Genomic DNA, 18,317 nt, shown 5'->3' on the forward strand with positions numbered 1-18,317 from the left:
AATGTCAGAGCAACATTTTTCTTGCTAAGTATTATTTAAATATAAATTATAGCTTCTCTCAAAAGCTTTCAAGAGATGTTTATTCATATGTTTCTCGGCTCTAATGAGATGGTATGGACAGAACTGACAGAACTAAATGAAGAGTAAAATTATGAGGAAACATACACACACGTAAGAACACAAAACAAAGATTAGTTAGTTACCTTTAATGTTAATGCCAGCCAGCAGTTTATACGCGTATTTATCCTTACAGTCGATCTTATTACCATAACACAACAAAAAGATACAAAAAGTCATGCGTAGTTACATCCTTATGGTCTTACCTGTATGAAAGTCATCGCGCAGCTTTCGCCACGCATGGAACTTTTCGACTACCCCTCGTACATATTTTGTTGGTATTTTATGTATTGCATCGTAATCGTTTCCTCTTCCCAGGCACGTTCCTCTGTTGCTTCGAGGGCCGGTACTGAATTGCTAAACATCTTATTTCGCAAAGCGGAAAACAAGCTCTAGAATCAACCCTCAAAGCAAATTTTACGCTCGATTTTCGATAACGTTTCTCGATTGTTACTGCAGCTCACGTCACGTTCAAAGTGAACCCTCCCCCTCCCCCGTCATTAAACATGCAGATTTAATCTCGTAACCGTTGCCACATTGAAAGCTCGAATTATTTTTTTTTTTAATTTTTATTTTTGAAAATAGAAAATTACCATAAAATGGCGTCTGAATTATAAGCTCCCAGAGGTTCTGTTCAATCAGCTTTTGTATTACGTTCCTTGGTTTTATTTTGATGCAGGTGGGATTACTGAAACCTTTGTGGTCGGAATTTCCTGAAATTGTTTCCGAGGAAATCTTCAGTGTTGATGCTGATTTCGAACACAAAATGGCCAAAGAGTTTTTCACAATAGTGAGAAGATAGTCAGGGCCGGATTAAGGTGGGTGCTATTGATGTTGCAGCATTAGGCCCATTCCTGAAATAGGCCCAGATGAAAACAGACGAGAATTTTCCGAAAGCTGAACAGTTTTCTTTTGATACATTAACCTGAAAATAATTCTTAGAATGAAATTTGGAGCCCCATTTTCGGACACCTAGACACAGCGTTACTTATTATACAGTGCCTATTATTTTTTGCGCTGTGGCTTAACTATAACGTCGTTGTGTTTATTGTTCACCGAAGATTTCAAGCATCAAGTCTTAATCCGGCCCTTTAGTGTGCTGCAGAAGTGACAATAAATTCCGAAGGAGAGAGAAGAAGGTAGAAGGTAACAATGCATTTACCACTGCCGGTAGTTATTTATTGTGACGTATGCTCTAAACATGTAATACATTTCATGTATGTAGAGTAGTTTTTGCCAGCTTAAATGGAAATTTGCCGAAATGCAAATTTACCATGCTCAAACAGAGCTTTCATTTTTGGTAACAGAAATCATTTCTTGCCTGCGTAGGCTGCACACTGTGATTTTTATAAAATTATGTTAAATTTTGCGGACAATGCTGCTGTATAACCTAGTGAAGGGTCATTCTGTTATTTTGAGTTCAAATAAGAAAGTAGGAATAAGGGAATGATGGTCAGATGATGAAGGTATGCACTGTGAGCGTATTTTATTCTTAAATTATACACAATAAAAATACAATACCTTTGTGCGATTATGTCTGTTGATGGATTGCAACTAAATATTCAAACAACATACTGGTGAGGATTAAACATGATTCTTGTGTGATTTTATTCACGAAAGAAGTAGTGATTTGAAGTGCTAATTTTACTCTTAAAGTAATTGAAAGGAGAAATATGCAGTCCGATAGAAACTGAGATAGCGTCCGTGGGATTTGTACACTTATTGATATATTTAATCATAGGCGTAGTTTTGCCCGTCCGCTTGGGGGGTGCTAGCTGGGGCTTACTTTATTCATGTTTTTATCCATTTCAAAAATCATCACAGGCATTCTTATTGGGAGACAGATGATTCCCACATCATCATATATAAAAGAAATGGAATTGTTAAAAGCAATAAATATGCTATTTTAGGTGGCTGCAAATTTATTAAAGAACACGTTTGTTCTTTAGAATAAAGAAGGTTTAATTTTAATATGTGAAAATATAAATGGGTCATCCTGTGTTCGTGGTACTGAGCAAATTATAATGCTGCAAGGCATTTAAAAGCACAATCTACACAGGTAATGGAATAGTAAAAATTTAAATGTACTTAATTTCTTTACAACAAAACTTTGCATTTTCCTAATTTTACTACATATTTTGCTAATTTTACTACATATTTTCCTAATTTTACTACATATTTTCCTAATTTTACTACATATTTTTCTAATTTTACTACAACTGAGAACCACTTACGACTAGATTCGTGAAGAAAACTTCAAGATGAACTTAGAGAGGAGAGAGGGGATGAACTTAGTTGGTTTGCTATCTTAATAATGTTTGCAAAGAGCTCCCCAGAATACTATTTAGTAGGCTGTAATTAGTAATTAAATCTCACATGCGGATATTCTTTTTTTACCAATATACAGTAGTGGCGATTAGGGGGGCGAGGGGGGCAATCCCCTCCACATTTGCCACTTTTGTCCCCGCACTATGATAAATTTATCTACCAGTTTTGACATCTTGCCCCCCCTAGTTTTGGAACCCAATCGCCACCACTGCCAATATACTATGCATGCTTAATTGGTCGTTAATTGCTTAATTAAGGCCGCCCGCAGGATTTTCCTCAGGGGGGCCAGGAGTACTTAAAGTGAAGGAAAGGTGGAATGATGCTTTCCTCAAGTTTAGAGAATTCTCATATAGCATCACCACCCCTGCGATAATTTGCATAGCCACTTAATCTGCTTTCACGTCACCCCTCGTCCATGTTTTCGCGCTACAATTTCAAAATTTGTATTGTATGAAGTCTTTCCAGATATCTCCACCCCCTCTGGGGCGCCCTTCAGCATAATATCTAATCGAACAGAAACCAATACCATTCGAAGTTTCGTTGATTCAGATTATAGTCCAGTACCGCCTATTGACAAATCAGAAACCAAATAAGAATGGACAGCAACGTATAAATTGTGCCAACATTTAATGAGCAGCGACGTATAAGAAAAAAGAATTAACGAATTAATGTGTATTTTTATATTCTGAAATTAAATGCACTAAACTGGAACACTATAAGTTTTATGACACTTTCGGATCTTAAGAAAATGTCTATTGAAAAAGTGAATTAAGGAAACGAAGAATTACAGACTATTACAGGCCCAATTTCGTCTTAATCCGGCCCTGAAAGTAGTACATAATGTAGAATTAATTCTATGTATTGAAAAATTAGAAGAACACTCACGACTTTACCGATGGAGGTTCCAGGTTCGAGTTCTGGCGTCGTGATTAACCAAAAGTAGCAGAAAACCGAAATACAGATATATCAAGAAAATATCAAGTGTATCCTGTACCTGTCTCTTCCTTGAACAAGGTGTTTAATATGTCTGTAAATTGACCAACGTAGATAAGCAAAAAGCTCTCTTTCTCCCTATATAAACCTGCACGCATTCCCACACACACTGCTTATAGCCACTATGGATATATTTTAATGAGAAAATTCACCAACGGTTGAAACCACATACTACGTTTAAGCATTTTTCGGTTATGGCAGAAAAACGGTCGCAACACAGCCTAGACCAGCATCACTCAAGGAAATCAAAGGAGAAGTATCCCATTATGGGCGCGTTGTTCAGTTCGGTACACTTTGCTTCGCTTCTTCACATGAGCGGAACGGCCTGGATGCTTCCCCGAAAAATAAATCCGGTCGTGAGTATTCGTCACGAACGGCCAGTGTCAACTAGACACTATCTCGTGTTAATTCGTGAGAAAATATGCAGAAAGAGTGAAGAACAACTTTTTATTGAAGCCTTCAGAAAGTACCCATTCATGTATGACGTATCCGATCCCAATTGATCATATTCTTCTCTCTTCATAAACATGTTATGCAGCCAATATCTGTTTCCGGTTGCGGGGTTTCATGTTCCACATACAAATCTCTGTTACCACTCTTAGCTTTTCCGACGAGTTTCTTGCCTAAAACCGGTAGTGGATGTTCATTCCGAGCGGTCAGTACCAATGGACTAAGCTCCACAACCACTACATAAATTCCTCTTCCGATAAACTGGGTCCACTGCAACTGTGTGGTCTGGTCATAGGCGTGTGCAGACTAATTTTATTTGGGGGTGCCTTAAGGAGAGTGTCAATTGCCTATCGGAAAATGTTAGCCCAATTGTCGTAATTTCGTTTCCTTTTGCACAAATACTATTAAGTACATGAAGATGAAATTTTAACATTGCAGTCTCTGGGCGTTCATTATGAATATAGCACGATGTTTATACTATTCTGTATATTGGTATAATAACCAAGTCTAACAAATGTAACAAAATACGCGACTATATATCTCTATATACAGTATAATGTTAACTGAATCCCTCTCATAAAATACATCTGTAGGTGCAGTTTTTCTACGTTTTGTAATGCGCTTTAGTTCACAAAATATAGTGTTGTAATATCTGGTGAGTTTATTGATTGAGTTTATGTTTTAAGTCCACTATATGTACAGTAAGGCTAATCGGGACTGGACCTAAAGTTTAAAGTGAGATCTGAGCCACTATGTGCCTCCACGGGGTGTGGAACCCAGGAAACCCTTGATTAAGAGGCAACGAGGATACCACTGCGCCATCGGGGAGGCCTATCCGGTGAGTTGATAGTTAATAACATGCGTTATATGAACCCACTTTAAAAAGTAGGGTTCCAGCTTTCAGATGCAATTTGTAGAAGAGCTGTGTGCAATTTATAAAGTAAAAAACCTTATTTACTATACATCTTTCTACTTTTACGGCGGGCGGTCTATATGCTGGCAAGTGAAATGGGGAGCGGGAATTACGCAGTAGACCAACCAGCGGTGGTGCCGAGAGTTACAACGTCGAGGAGAGGAACTACTACTACGCGCACCTCGTTCTATAGGCTGCTGCGTTTCTTATTGCGCTGGATTGGTCGCTTCCCCACTCCTCACTTCCCTTGCCAGCATATAGAGCGCCCGCCGTAAGACTGGAAAAGTGTCACATTGTTTTCTTGAGATGGAGAGAGAGAGAAGGAGAAACAGTAAGTCATCTCAAATGACACGAATTTCCTTACTTTTAAACGCGGATATTATTGTCATTATTTTGATGGTCGTTTCCACTTCTTTTCATATTTAGAGGAGACATTTGGGGGTGCCCAGGCAACCCTGGTACGTCCCGTACGCACGCCTAGAGTCTTGTCCAGAACCTACCTAGCCGTTCCGACAATTCGTAATGAATTTCGTGCTTCATTCTGTCAAATAAATTTTGAGAGGCACAATACACGTTTAGGTACTGAGGCGACAATAACAGTCGCATCATGGCCGGATTGTGAACTGTTGTGTCATGTATTGATGTCGCAGAACGTTCGCTAGCGGTGGACCTGTCACTAAGCAATGCCAAAGAGAATACTAAATATGTTCAATTTACCATATTAATGTCACACCATTATTGGCTCATCTCCCCTTTGTACAGTTACGTCACCCTAATTGTCAAAATCACATGAATAACACATATCGCGGCGGAAATTAATAATGATTTCGAATCTTAAGAATGTGAAGAAAGGAATGTGCATATTGCTAACGTTATTGTCGGAAGACTGACAGCGGGACCTGGCAACAATGAAGATTCCAAGGACGAGTCGACATTGTTGGTGTAAAATATACATAACAATGACTTTGGCTGTCTTGCGTCAGGTTTATTGGGCTTTTTTCCTGCACCGGAGCTATGGAATTTTAACAAGGAATCCCCTCTCCCTTCCGACGGAATGTATTGTATTGCTTTTGGAAGTGATGCATTTAAATTTTCCTGCGGTGCTGGAACGCTACGCGAAATATGAAACGGTTGAACGAGAAGAGGCATTTCATCTTTTCTCTCTACCTTCTGGCAAGGCGATGGTCAGTGTTGCCAATTGTATTAATTTAAAGCTAAATATTTGTTTTGGGAGGACCATGGAAGGGCTCGCCTGGTATTGAATTTGAGAGCGGTCGGTGGATGTGTTGTAAGATGGCGGACAATAAATATTTTTCCTCTATAGGGTGCGCTCTCCAAATTCTGTATTGAGAAATATTGAGCGAATATTTTAATATTTAAAATCAACAACGGATAATCTCTGAAAGATTATGTAGAATAGATAATGTAATTGCAAGAAAGTAAACTGTATTAACGGTAAATTTGTAACATTAGTCAGCAGCCGTTTGAGGATGGCCCCAGTTTCGGACGACCTCGCTATACATCTGATGAAAAGACGGATAGTGACTGAAGAAGTATCTGGTCAATTGCTGAGGCTTTAAAGATAGTCCAGGCCGGCACTGATCTATGGATCAACATTGCACTATCCATTGGATAAGACTTCTTTACAGTTGTACCGTCACGGACACTTCTGTGTTCTAACGATTCTGTTGGGATTCGATGGTATTGTGACAACCCAGAAGTGTCTCTGTCTGTACCATGAGTATTTTATCCTTGTCCTGTTCGCAAGCTTTCCATGACCCGGTTACTGTACGTACATTCACAGCAACCAGAGTGTTCCCTAACTCTAAGGCGGTGGTAGACGTTGCCATTGAAACTTTACTATTAATATCCATTTATCGCCGTAGAGTTAGGCAACACACATAACGCCTTATAGGATCTAGGTGTACAACTTTTATTGCCGGTGACCGTACCTTACGTGAAGGAAGGCGGCGATTTTTGTACAGAATTTGATCCAGTGATTTTTGTACAGAATTTGATCCAGTAACGTCACTGGTTTCAGTCTGTATGTCCCCCTTCCCTCTTTCATAAAGCTAAAGAGCATGGTCTTTTGCCAATCCCGATGGCTTTGTATAACGATAAATGCGGATGAGACATGGGTCCACCACCTTCAGTCCGAGTACAAAGAAGAAAAGCAAGCAATAGGAACACCCCAAGCTCTCCCACACCAATGAAGGTGAAGGGGTGATATTAGTTGGTGGTGTTCATCTTCTCGGATTCTAAAGGTGCTTTGTCGATAATCTATCTGCATAAGGGTGACTATGTCTCACTTACGGAAAAACTGAGGGACCAAGTCGAAGAAAAAGAGGCGAATAGTTCTAACGAAAGTGGTGTTTCTCCATGCAAATGCTGCACCAGTTTATGGCTCTGGTGTTGCCATAGCCAAAGGGCACGAGTGTGGCTTTCAATTTGTTCCACACCCGCCTTACTCACCTGATATGGCTCACTCGGAATATAATATATTTCATAAACTGATATAAATACCTAGGTGGAACTCTGTTTGTCACAGATAATGGGAGCTGTGGAGCTCTATACTCTGTCCCGTCTATCTCTGGAGAAAGGCCACGCATAGCGGCAGAGAAGGAGTGGGATTGAGTGGACAGAGGGTGGTAATTGTGGTATCTTTCCCTTTGGCGTGTTCATTGGTGGAGCAGTCTCGTGTCACTACTTTCGCAGACTAGTTTTCGTTCGCTTACTCCAGAGACACCCGGGACAGGGTATAATTACAAGAGGAAACGGTTCATTCAGAATAAAGAAAAGTAAACTGATGGGTATGGGGTTTGTACCATATTCGTATGAAGAATTAATGACGATACATGCAAAGTTTCAACCCCCTTTTCCACCCATACTTCATAGTCAGGCTTAGACCTTTTCAGTCACCTCTCATTATATAGTGAACTTGAAACAAATTTTGGGCATGAAACAGGATTCAGTCATCTTCCGAGAACGCTATTATAAGATGCAAGTTATAGAGTTGCTACCTCATAAAAAGAATTTCCTGAAAAAAAAAAATAACATTTTGTCGGTTCTTTGTTAGCTTTGGGTTATTCTCAAATCTTTAAGCTTGCAACACTGCTCACGTTCCGCATTTTATCATTTTACAAAGATAGGAGAGATGAAACACTGCATCCCTGAGGGATACATGCATGAAATGTGAATGCCTCGAGACCCCTGCGTCGGAAAAGACAAGATCTTTATCTTTCCTTGCATGATGATGTGTGGATCTTTTCTGGTCAAAATGTTTCTCTAGCGACAGGATATCGTCTTCCTCCCCATATCAATTTCCTCGTATCGATTTCTCCACTGGGTGTATATAATTTTTTACCATATTATGAACTGTTCAGTGGGGAGGAGCAACGTCGTGCAAAGGCTGTTCCTGTAGGAACTTCACTCATTCTGTGGTTGTTGCCAAAGTAGCTGGAATTTCAAAATAATGTAAACAACCGGCGAACTTTTCTTTACTTCCACGATTTGCCAATAAATAAAATGGTAGGATGAACTGCCGTGAGGCTCTTATGAATTATTTACAAGAAATTTGCAAAAAGAGACATCTAGTTCTTGACTAAGAAGGCCGCTAATTTTCGATTTTATCCCTACATTCGCTTTTAAACTAAATTATGAGACCCGGCCGTTGCCTAATCCCAAATTACCTTTTAGTTAATTTCACAGATTGCACACATAAAAAATGTAGACACATCATAACTTAGAATATATGTATATAAATATTATCACATTTGTACAATCACAACCATAGCATTCACAGCCATTCTTAGATGTTCAATTTTTATCAACAACTTTTAAACAAATTAAATATGTATCAGTGTTGCAAGCACCTTAATTGTTTTACAATAAGTTCATAATAATTGTGAATGTCAATGTTGGAAACTCACAATTAGAACAAAACTTTGTGGCGCAACAGCCCTCTGTAGGCGAGAGCCTGTCAATCTGCGTTTTCGTTGGGTGACGTCAGCGCATCGAGTCCCATCGCTGCTGTTTTATGGCTCTCGAACCGGAGTCCGCTGCTGTTGTTTTCGATTAGTTCCCCACGAATCTGGATCAATACCGAAATTTTGGAGCAAAGATCGAACCTGTGACCGCTTGAATCAAAGATGAGAGCGCGGGAAAGGCGGAATTCGGTAGAGGGATTTCACACTGCCATCAAGATCAGACTTTGAGGTAATTTTGTAGCTTTGAAAATATTTTCAATAATATGGGAATTTCGAATTTACTTTTGACAAAATAAGTAACTCTCAGATTTTGGCTTATTTTGAAACATACATATGGTGGTTGGATATTGGAGGAAATAATGTTAGTGTGGTGCCGAAAATTACTTTTCCTTCAGATTAGAGTGATATTTTTGATGTTAACCGTATAGCTCGAACAGAGTTGATTGATTTTTAACTGATGACATGCAGGGTGCACACAATTTTCGTTGATTACTTCAAACTGTGTTTTCTGATTACGTCCTTCTTCCAGCTATAATCTGTCCCGGGAATCTTTGGAGCAAGGTAGAGAAAGATAGAAAGTGATTGTGTGGAGCGACCGCTGCAAACGGCTAATAGCCGCAGTCACTATCCCGCCTGACAGGCGTTTTGCGGAGATAATGCGGGGTCATGTACGTCCGAAGCCGTCTTCTACAGCTGCTCGTAACCCTTGCGTTATTCGATACCCGTTAGGGCTCTGTCATTGATGAACCCCTAGAGGTGAGGTCGGTACTTCTTGGAGGCCAGGCTAAGGGAGCTGGGTAAGCTTCACAATCTCTTCCAATCCATCGCCTGGGAAATGTCTTATGATACACTTGCAACGCGAAGTGTGCCAAAACATGGCGCAGAATTCGGCTGTTCTATGAAAATGACAATCTCCAGATCGATGTTCCGGATCTTAAGCCACCAGGTATCTTGAAAAAATTCTCTCGGGCTATCGACCAGGTGAGTTGTGGAAAAGATTCCAAGCTTTCGAAAGCTAACGTCACTCTCATCCTCAGGGTACATTCTGTCCATTCCATTCCAGTCCAGGAAAGCATCAAGAGTTACTTCACCAGGTATGTGTCCGTATCAAGCATTCAATCATCGTAGTGTCTAAAATAAAGGGGGAGAAACGTCCACTTTGTAACCACTCTGTATATATACAGTACATTTCGACTCCTGCAACAAATGTAGAGCCGTAAGAGGAGACGTAATACACTTCTCGGTTTAATATCCTGAGGCCTTGTTAAGCAAGGCCTCAGTGTATGTGGTTTGATCGTTGCAATAATTCAAAGATAACGATGCGTATACTTCCCTCCATCAATCGGGTGTCGTCAAGTCCATGAGAGTCCCAGCTAGGTGTAGAGTTCCCACAACAGATAATGGTTTTCCCACGGCCTTGTTGGATGTTCGCCCTCATCTCCAACCTCGAGCTGTAGTCAGCAAAGAAAAAAAATGAACGCGAAGGGCGACAAACGGTGGTAGATCAATCAATCAATAACCAATCAATCACTCCCCTCGAGTGTCTTCTAGAAGCTGAAGCAGGTGTTTGACGTTCGAGGTACGGATGATCAATGATCCTCTTCTTGTTTTCAACACAGCCTGGATCGGCGTCCTCTTCCGAAGCATATTTTACGGAGATTTATCCTCCTGGTGGGATTCAGGCGGTGATTTCTTTTGCGGAGAACACTCATGGAGGTGTCACCTTTTAACACCAACAGCTTTTCTTAATTTTTTTCTCATTGAAGACTCGTTCCGAATCTACGAAGCGCTAGAAAAACGTCACTTTCTAACCATGTAGGCAACCACGCAGCACACATTCATGGTTGCCACTGACATTTATATTTTCTGCCTGAGAGCATACTAAAATCGATAGTGTGCTCAGCCTGTCATTATTCCAGGAAAATTTTAGTTTTTATCAACGGGAGAAGAATCACGTTTTGTATGATTGAATTGATTTATTTTACTTTGAGTTTCTACCACTTTTGGCTAATTGCAAAGATGAGGATGAATGGTGATAACTGATAAGATAAAATAGATCAGAGGACAATCACCAACACATATAGCCAGCACAAAGCACAAGTCCCATAAAGGATTGTACTGGTCATGGCTCAAGACGTTAGTCTGCTAAATGCGAAAAGGTCACCCCTTACACCCCGAATCACTTTTGGAGTGACAAACCATGTGCAACAATATTTTTTTCTTTTCAAATGGATGCGGACACTTTGCAATTTCTTTCAACTTCTCCTATCACCACTGCACCACAGGAGGGACATCATTGTTTTCCTGTATTAAAGACGTGTTCTGTCAATCGCCACTAGTGACAATCGCCACCAGGGACAATCGCCACCAGTCCATTAGCTGCGCGTGACCCACTGTCCCCTCCCTCCTTCCCTCCCCTGAGGCAATGACTGCAGGACCTTCCCCTCCACCCGCTAGCTAGTTTTACTTTGAGCTCAAATTAAACTTCGTCACTGATATTTACTTTATTTATATTATTTACATTTTTCTTTACTGTCATAAGTCAACGTCTAAGCTCCTAGACTTTATATAGTAACTCTTCAATGTTTTTGGACATGAGAAATTGTTTTCAAACAAGTAACAATATCACCACTTTCTTCATATTTTTTAACCGTTCTTTCAAGTCTGTCATCTAGAGTCATGTAAGCAATCTTCCTTAGTTTACCTTCCATGTTGAGCTGGGCCCTTATTAGCGCACACGCTGTAGTCTCTGCTTCTTTCTTTAAACAGTTGATGAGGTTCTTGACTCGAGGATTCGGTCTTCCAAGTTCGGTATTAATTTTATTGTGCCAACCCTCGACAGAGTTGGTGGTTCGATGGCGCCTGTTGTAACAACTCCAAAACTCAACTCCATCCATCTCTCCACGAAATAGTCCAAAAATCCAGAAAGTTTTTCATTGTCAGGCACTCTGGAATGCATTTTCAGCCAGCCGCCGGGAACATCCTCAAGCCGAAGAAACACCAAAGTAGCACACGTTCTGACGATCATCCTCACTTCTTCGTTCTTCATATACTCACAAACAAGTCACAAATCATGAACTTTTCTCCAGATGCACTTTCTCGTGTGGAAGTAGCAATCTTTTACCTCTACTGCGGAAAATACAACTTTAAGGACAGAATTTGCTTCCGATTCAAAATCGACTGTAACCGTTGCTGCATTCCACTCTGGTATGGCATCATAACATTGCCTCAAGGGAGGGACAGTGGGTCATGTGCAGCTAATGGACAGGTGGGGATTGTCACAAATTTTAAGCTGGTGGCGATGTCGCTGGTGGTGAATGACATGTATTCGTTTAGGAAGCACCTGCGGTGAATAAAACCGTAAAGAAGATTTCACACCGAAATAACAAGCAACACGGGATACATGTTGTTTCGAGAACAAATCAGCCAACCCTAGCATTTGTTATTTATTTGATGACTTCATCATGAGTGTAATTCCATTTTAATTCATCAATAGAATCAGTGATCACGATACACCACTTTTAGGAATTGTGGGTAAGTGTAGTCTGCAGTAATGGCGTCTAACTTAAGAAGGATTTTACCACTTTTGTATGCAAGATATGCATGCTCTATCGTTTTTGGATCCATCTAATCATCATTGTCGAGATTAGCTTTGTAAAATGTTGTTGAGAAATTGCCTTTAATAACTAAATACAACAACACGTTAAGGTTTTTGTGTTCAGCCTATCAAGAATTTCTTCAGTTTCGATCCATTTCTGTTACCAAAGTTAACAATAACTTGAGGAGGAGACAGAAAAGTAATGCAAAAAGATATACTTAATGTAAATAACTGCCTGTCTGAAGCCATAAACGCCTTTGCTTTTGCTTTTACGTGACCTCCAGCTCGAGTCGCGTAGCAGAAGCTCCGGGGAACGTTTACCGTGAGCGCAAGAAACCAGACTAGAACCTCCGGACTTTGTGGTAATTCTTTGTGAAACAAAACTTTGATGAAAAAAACAACGGCAGTGAGGTGGCAGGTGATGGAATCAAAATGATACTTTCATGTTGAAAATACGAATGCGCTGTACAGCAGCGTTTCACACTGCAGTGACGTCACACGTAGGTTGCTTTGAAGTGACATGCTGGACTAGAGTGGGCGTCAAATCTCCTGCATATGGCCTTGAACAGCTGAACAGTACCAACGAATCACAGACGTGCGGCGTTGCCTAGTTCCGTGACAAGGCGTTTCGCTCAACCACGGTGTATCTTTTCCGTGCGAGATTTCGACATGGCACCGGTGCAGTGCGCTGCTATTGGCTATCACCTAACGGTGCTGTGCACAAGAATGTTAAACGTGCAACGCAGACACACATGGTATTTATTGTAGGGAGCATAATATTGAACGGCTAAGAGCTACAATAAGAAAATATATCCATCATTATTAAATTCCGAAGTTATATTTTATAAATAGTAACATGTTGACAGGCATGTACATTGAAAGGTACTGTTTCAGTACTTCTTTCCCTAAAAAAATTTCCAAAACTTTTTCTTAGATTGAAAAATCACGACTACGTCCCTGGGAAGTTAACACTTTGGCGGCGCCAGAAGTGAATCAGGGTGGCTATGGCCCACCCACACCCAGACTTGCCCACCGTCTCAAAATGTAGTGGACAAATTTCACGATAAATGTAGAATGAAAAAATGAAGACTAAAATTGGTAAACGCTGTAAGTGCCACAATAATTCAAACACCGTTTTCCACGTTAAATTGTGAAATGTGCCATGCTTTATAATGTGGTAAACGTGGTGGCTGGTAGCCCTCTAAGTAGTTCAAAGGGCGTGTAAAGAGGTCACTAGTGTGCACGTTCTTACGGGCTGATGTGCGGAACGATGCGATTTCCAAACATTTTCGCTTTTGGCACTTGCAACGTTTACCATCCTCAAATGATGAATGATTGGGAAACTTTAGAACATTCGAATCCACAATCTCTGGATCATAACTATAATAAGCTACTATTTGACATACGCTATGACAGATTTGAATTTGTGTAATTTGACCTTAATCCAATATTAAGACTTCCTATCGTTGTTTGGATCACGTAAAATAATATGAATATCAAAATACATTCTTCTTTGGAGATGTGGTTCACCCAATTTTTGAAACTGATCCATTATATCTGGCGTCAACCACTGCTTCACGAGTGCAGTTAATGATAACGGACATTTTATGATAAGTAAACAAAATCGCATAATTGTAATCGTAATAATAACAATAACCAAACACTCTTCAACGATATTTCATCATATTAACAATGTCTATGCCATATGTTTTCCCTGGAAGGAATACTAGCCGTTCTGCATTGTTTAGCAGTAGCGATCTTCGTCGAAGCAAGACAAAATGGCTTCCTACATCCGAACAAAGCCGCTTCGCGATTTGATCCCCGTACCATTCAATACCGAGCAACACTTCCAGGGTTCCAGCATGCACCGCGAGAGGAGTGGATGCTGCAGATGCCAGGGAACTGCCCTCATGCTTCCATCCCTCCTTTATTTCAGTCAAAACGTTTCCTATTGTGGATCGTCAGCTACGTCTGCACAATGGGGCACGAAACAAAGCAGCATCGGATTCCGCTGTTCACTATAGACGATGGCTCTCGCTTTGGAGGGCAGGAAACCTTTATTTTTTTATTTTTTTTATTACTGACCGTGTGGCTTAATCACTATGCCTCGGGGATTGGTCTGTTGCTGTGTGTCCCCGTGTAATAAACAATAGCAGCGGGGAATCCCTCATCGGATCGAAAGTTTCGCAAGCGTAAGCTTCGAGCTAACGATCGCCCTGAGATTTTAACACAAAAAGGAGATTTATTTGTTATTTGCTTTTTCCTCCCTTTCCTAGTAATTTATCCAACATTTTCAAACTGGGGGAGCACGGCCTGAATATAGACCGAATGGGAAGGATTTTCAGAAGATTATATTGTTGTCATTGCTATTATTATAATTTTATTTCATTTTATCTACTATTCAAATTAAATCGGGTACACAAAATGTTGCGTTCACTCTAGTTCTATGATCATTATCTGTTATTTTATTGTCCCTTTTCTGCCACTTTTGTCTAATTGCGACGATAAGGATTATATGGTCTGGTGATAACCAGAGGGGCATAACTGTAATTTATCAAATTTACAGGAGGGAGGAAACAATATATTCTTAGGAATATGTCTGACTCTTAAAAAGAGTTATTTAATTTGGGATACGTGACTCCACTTTACTGCTAAGGATTAGAGGTGGAAATAAGTTATGATCTGACTTCAGATGAGTTTATGTACACAAAACCGAAAACCATTTTTCACTGGAGTTACGCTCTCATATGAGAGTGATGACTGGACACTTATAAGTAACACCCATACCGTATCAATCCTAAAGATTATACTTTATTTCATTTAAGAGTTTCTCTAGAGGCTTCGAACTGACCAGGTCATTCACTTGTTAGTTACCAGATGTCCATTCCTCTTAGGTATGTGAAATATGCACTATCGTGTATCAAGCAAACTTCCTGATGTATTGAGGCTGCAAGGTTGACAAAAGGTTGACAAGCAGCAAGCTGTGGAGAATACTAGGAAGGAAAACTCACGTGTCAGCGTGGAGGAGACTCCACGGACAGGAGGTTAGACGGAACGAACAGGCTGGCAAGGGACTCACTTTTCGTTTGGTTGAGAGAGAGGAAAGAACACTTTGGAAAGGAGAGAAGGAGAGGAGTCAGCCTAAGTAAACTACGTACGAAGCCTACAGAGAACTCAGTTTTATTTTACACTACGTTACTAAATTCACTATCATTGTTCTAAGTGCAGACAGGTAACTATCCTAACAATAACATGCCTGATTTAGGTTCAAAGGTTCACAAAATCGAACGAGTGACTATTTGCCATTTCTGGTTGTATAGTTAGGTATTCTATTTCGGTTGTACCTTTCGCAGCCAAGAATCCAACTTGTCATGAGGACAAGTGGTCTCATCATTAACGAGGGTGAATGGTGATTAGCTACATTTTCCATTAATCTATTGGGAGTGGTTGGTTCGATCCCATCATTCAGTAGAATACGATACAAAAGATGAGATTCGAATCCGTAAAGTTATTTTAATTCTCGAATTTTAGGAGGGAACACAAGGAAATTTTCCACAATCAGAGCATCTTCACATTGATACTATCATACGACACATTTCTATTCCTGCCTACGTGGGTTACCATAAAATTGCGTAGCGTAGTTTTGAAAAGAATGCAAATACAGTGTAAAGGTGCGTATACATGTGCGAACCGAAGCGTTCGCGAACCGCTTGTTTTCACCATTGGGACGTGATTTGCAGCGCCTGGCGAACTGCTTGTGAACCGTTCGTGGAGATCCATCTCCTGTCGGTTCTTTTGACGAACACATAGGCATTCGCAGTTCACACTGGAATGGCGTCGTGCGTAGTTCGTTGCTCTTGGTCTGCTAGCGAACCTCCAGATTTTCTGTTGGTTTTGTTGCAGTTTTTGATGTAATTATGGAATGGTCATAGGAAAATGCACTAAAACTTATTGGTATTTATGAAACCAAATCTTTACTCTGGGATCCTAAATATAAGGACCATTTCAAAAAAAAAATAAAAGAATATGCCTGGATGGAAATAGGTGCCGAAATGAATATTTGTGCAGACAAGTGTGATTTCAAATCCATCATAAGCTCCGTACCACTGCGGTTTTTTTTTTATACAGCTTGGTGTGCCACCAACGTCGTTGTTTCCTCTTCTTCTTGCACAAACTAGCCATTACTAAAGCCGCACCACTCATCCCCAAAATGGCATGCTTTTCCTCACTCGAAGACATGATGACAAGATGAACACTGAACAAATGATTGCCGGTGGTTCGCGGTTTTCCATGGATCGTTGGAAGTTCGCTGTAAGAATAATTTCAGCGAACGGTTCGGTTCGCACATGTATGCGCCCCTTAAGAGGCGACAAAACGGGGGTGAGGGGTCAGCAATAACCAACCACGTGGGCGAACCGGCCACCACCGATGCTAAGGTTACTGCACGCCTGTTCAAAGGGTTCAATGGCTTCTGTATGTTACTGCCTCTTCCCTGCTGACACACCTGAGCTTTCATGCTTGCTTGTGCTGTGAAACAGACGACGCGAGTGGATTGACAACAATGTCCACATGACTCAGCAGTCAGCACTGCCTGACGGGAAGCAGAGTTATGCCTACTGATGTATAGGTTCCTTATTAATCGTTGTTGCCTTTCAATTTTCCACTTATTTGGCTCTGGCATGACCCGAATCTATACTCGCCATTTTTTTAAAAAAAAATCTGATTTAGTGTGTAAATACGGGGTCTACTTTCGAACCCTCATACTGGAGTTCCTGCCTTTCTCCCCTCCACTCACTGGGGAGAATAAGAGCAGTCACCGGCAATAAAACGGGAACACCTAGATCTTGAAATACTCACTTCTGCAAGGCGTTATGTGTGTTGTCTAAGTCTACGGAGTTGACTGGATTTTAATAGCAAATTTTCAATGGCAACTTCTACCACCGCCGTAGAGAGTTAGGCAACATACAGAACACCCTGCAGGGAAACTAAGAATAGCCTATTTCAGGATATAGGTGTCCCATGTTATTGCCGGTGACTGTACATGTGCTCGCCACGTGTTTGAATTGGAGGGGGTCAGGAATTCCTCCCCCCAGAATTTTTCCTCTCCTCTGATAATATATTTTCTGTCATAGTTATTCCTTAATATTCTTCAGTAATGTACATTATTAGAACTTAATTTGAAGAAGGCACAGAGATATATGCACAATTGGTATGGGAATTCTTTGTTAACTCTGGCATTTTTTTAAAAAAATGGGTTGCGACTTGGAAGTTTTGGACATTGAATTTGAAATTTTGGGAGCGTCAGCACTTAGGCTATTTTCCTCCCGTCACCTTATACGGGGGCCAGCCCCTTATCACAAATAACAACTCGAACGTTGCGTAACTAAAATCTTAAAATGTTCTGACTTCTGTTAAAAGCTGAGGCTGTAAAGGGGCACTCAGAACACATAAGGACACAAGAACAGAACAATACAAACAAAATTATACTGGCCATGGAACCAGTCGCCAGAGCCTCGTTAGTCTTCAGTCCAGGGTGTACTAACGTGGAAGTGAGGTTGACATTGCGACTTGGAAGTAAACGTACTTCAAATACTACAGATTGTTGCTTTGTTATTCTAATGGGACATTTTGAATTAACTTCTGCTCTATTTCGTGCATGATATACAGGGTGGCGCGAAGCAGACTGGCACATTTGAAAGTTGAATATATTACGCATGCGCGATAGTTTGAAGTGGATTGCGGGGGAAATGAGAAGAGGATAGGATGCCATTTCATATGAAGACAGCAACAGTCATAATGGACCGTTGGATCGTTGAACATCACGTTTTCTGTGTTCGTAGTTATTACGAAACGAAGTCAATGGTTAAAGTGTTGCGATTGTTCAGAAAACAATTCATTGTTAGCCGACATGGTAACGTGCCGTCTCGGAATA

The 18,317-nt window shown here is 40.6% G+C and overlaps 1 protein-coding gene across 3 annotated transcripts in view; it reads left to right on the plus strand.

Annotated features, from left to right (window-relative positions):
* The window catches only part of unc-13 (protein unc13 homolog), a 671,187-nt gene that overhangs the window by 521,371 nt on the left and 131,499 nt on the right, over nt 1-18,317 (plus strand). The window lies entirely within an intron of this gene.

This window comes from Lepisma saccharinum, chromosome 3 (assembly GCF_977018435.1).
Source record: "Lepisma saccharinum chromosome 3, izLepSacc3.1, whole genome shotgun sequence".
Taxonomy (NCBI): domain Eukaryota; kingdom Metazoa; phylum Arthropoda; class Insecta; order Zygentoma; family Lepismatidae; genus Lepisma; species Lepisma saccharinum.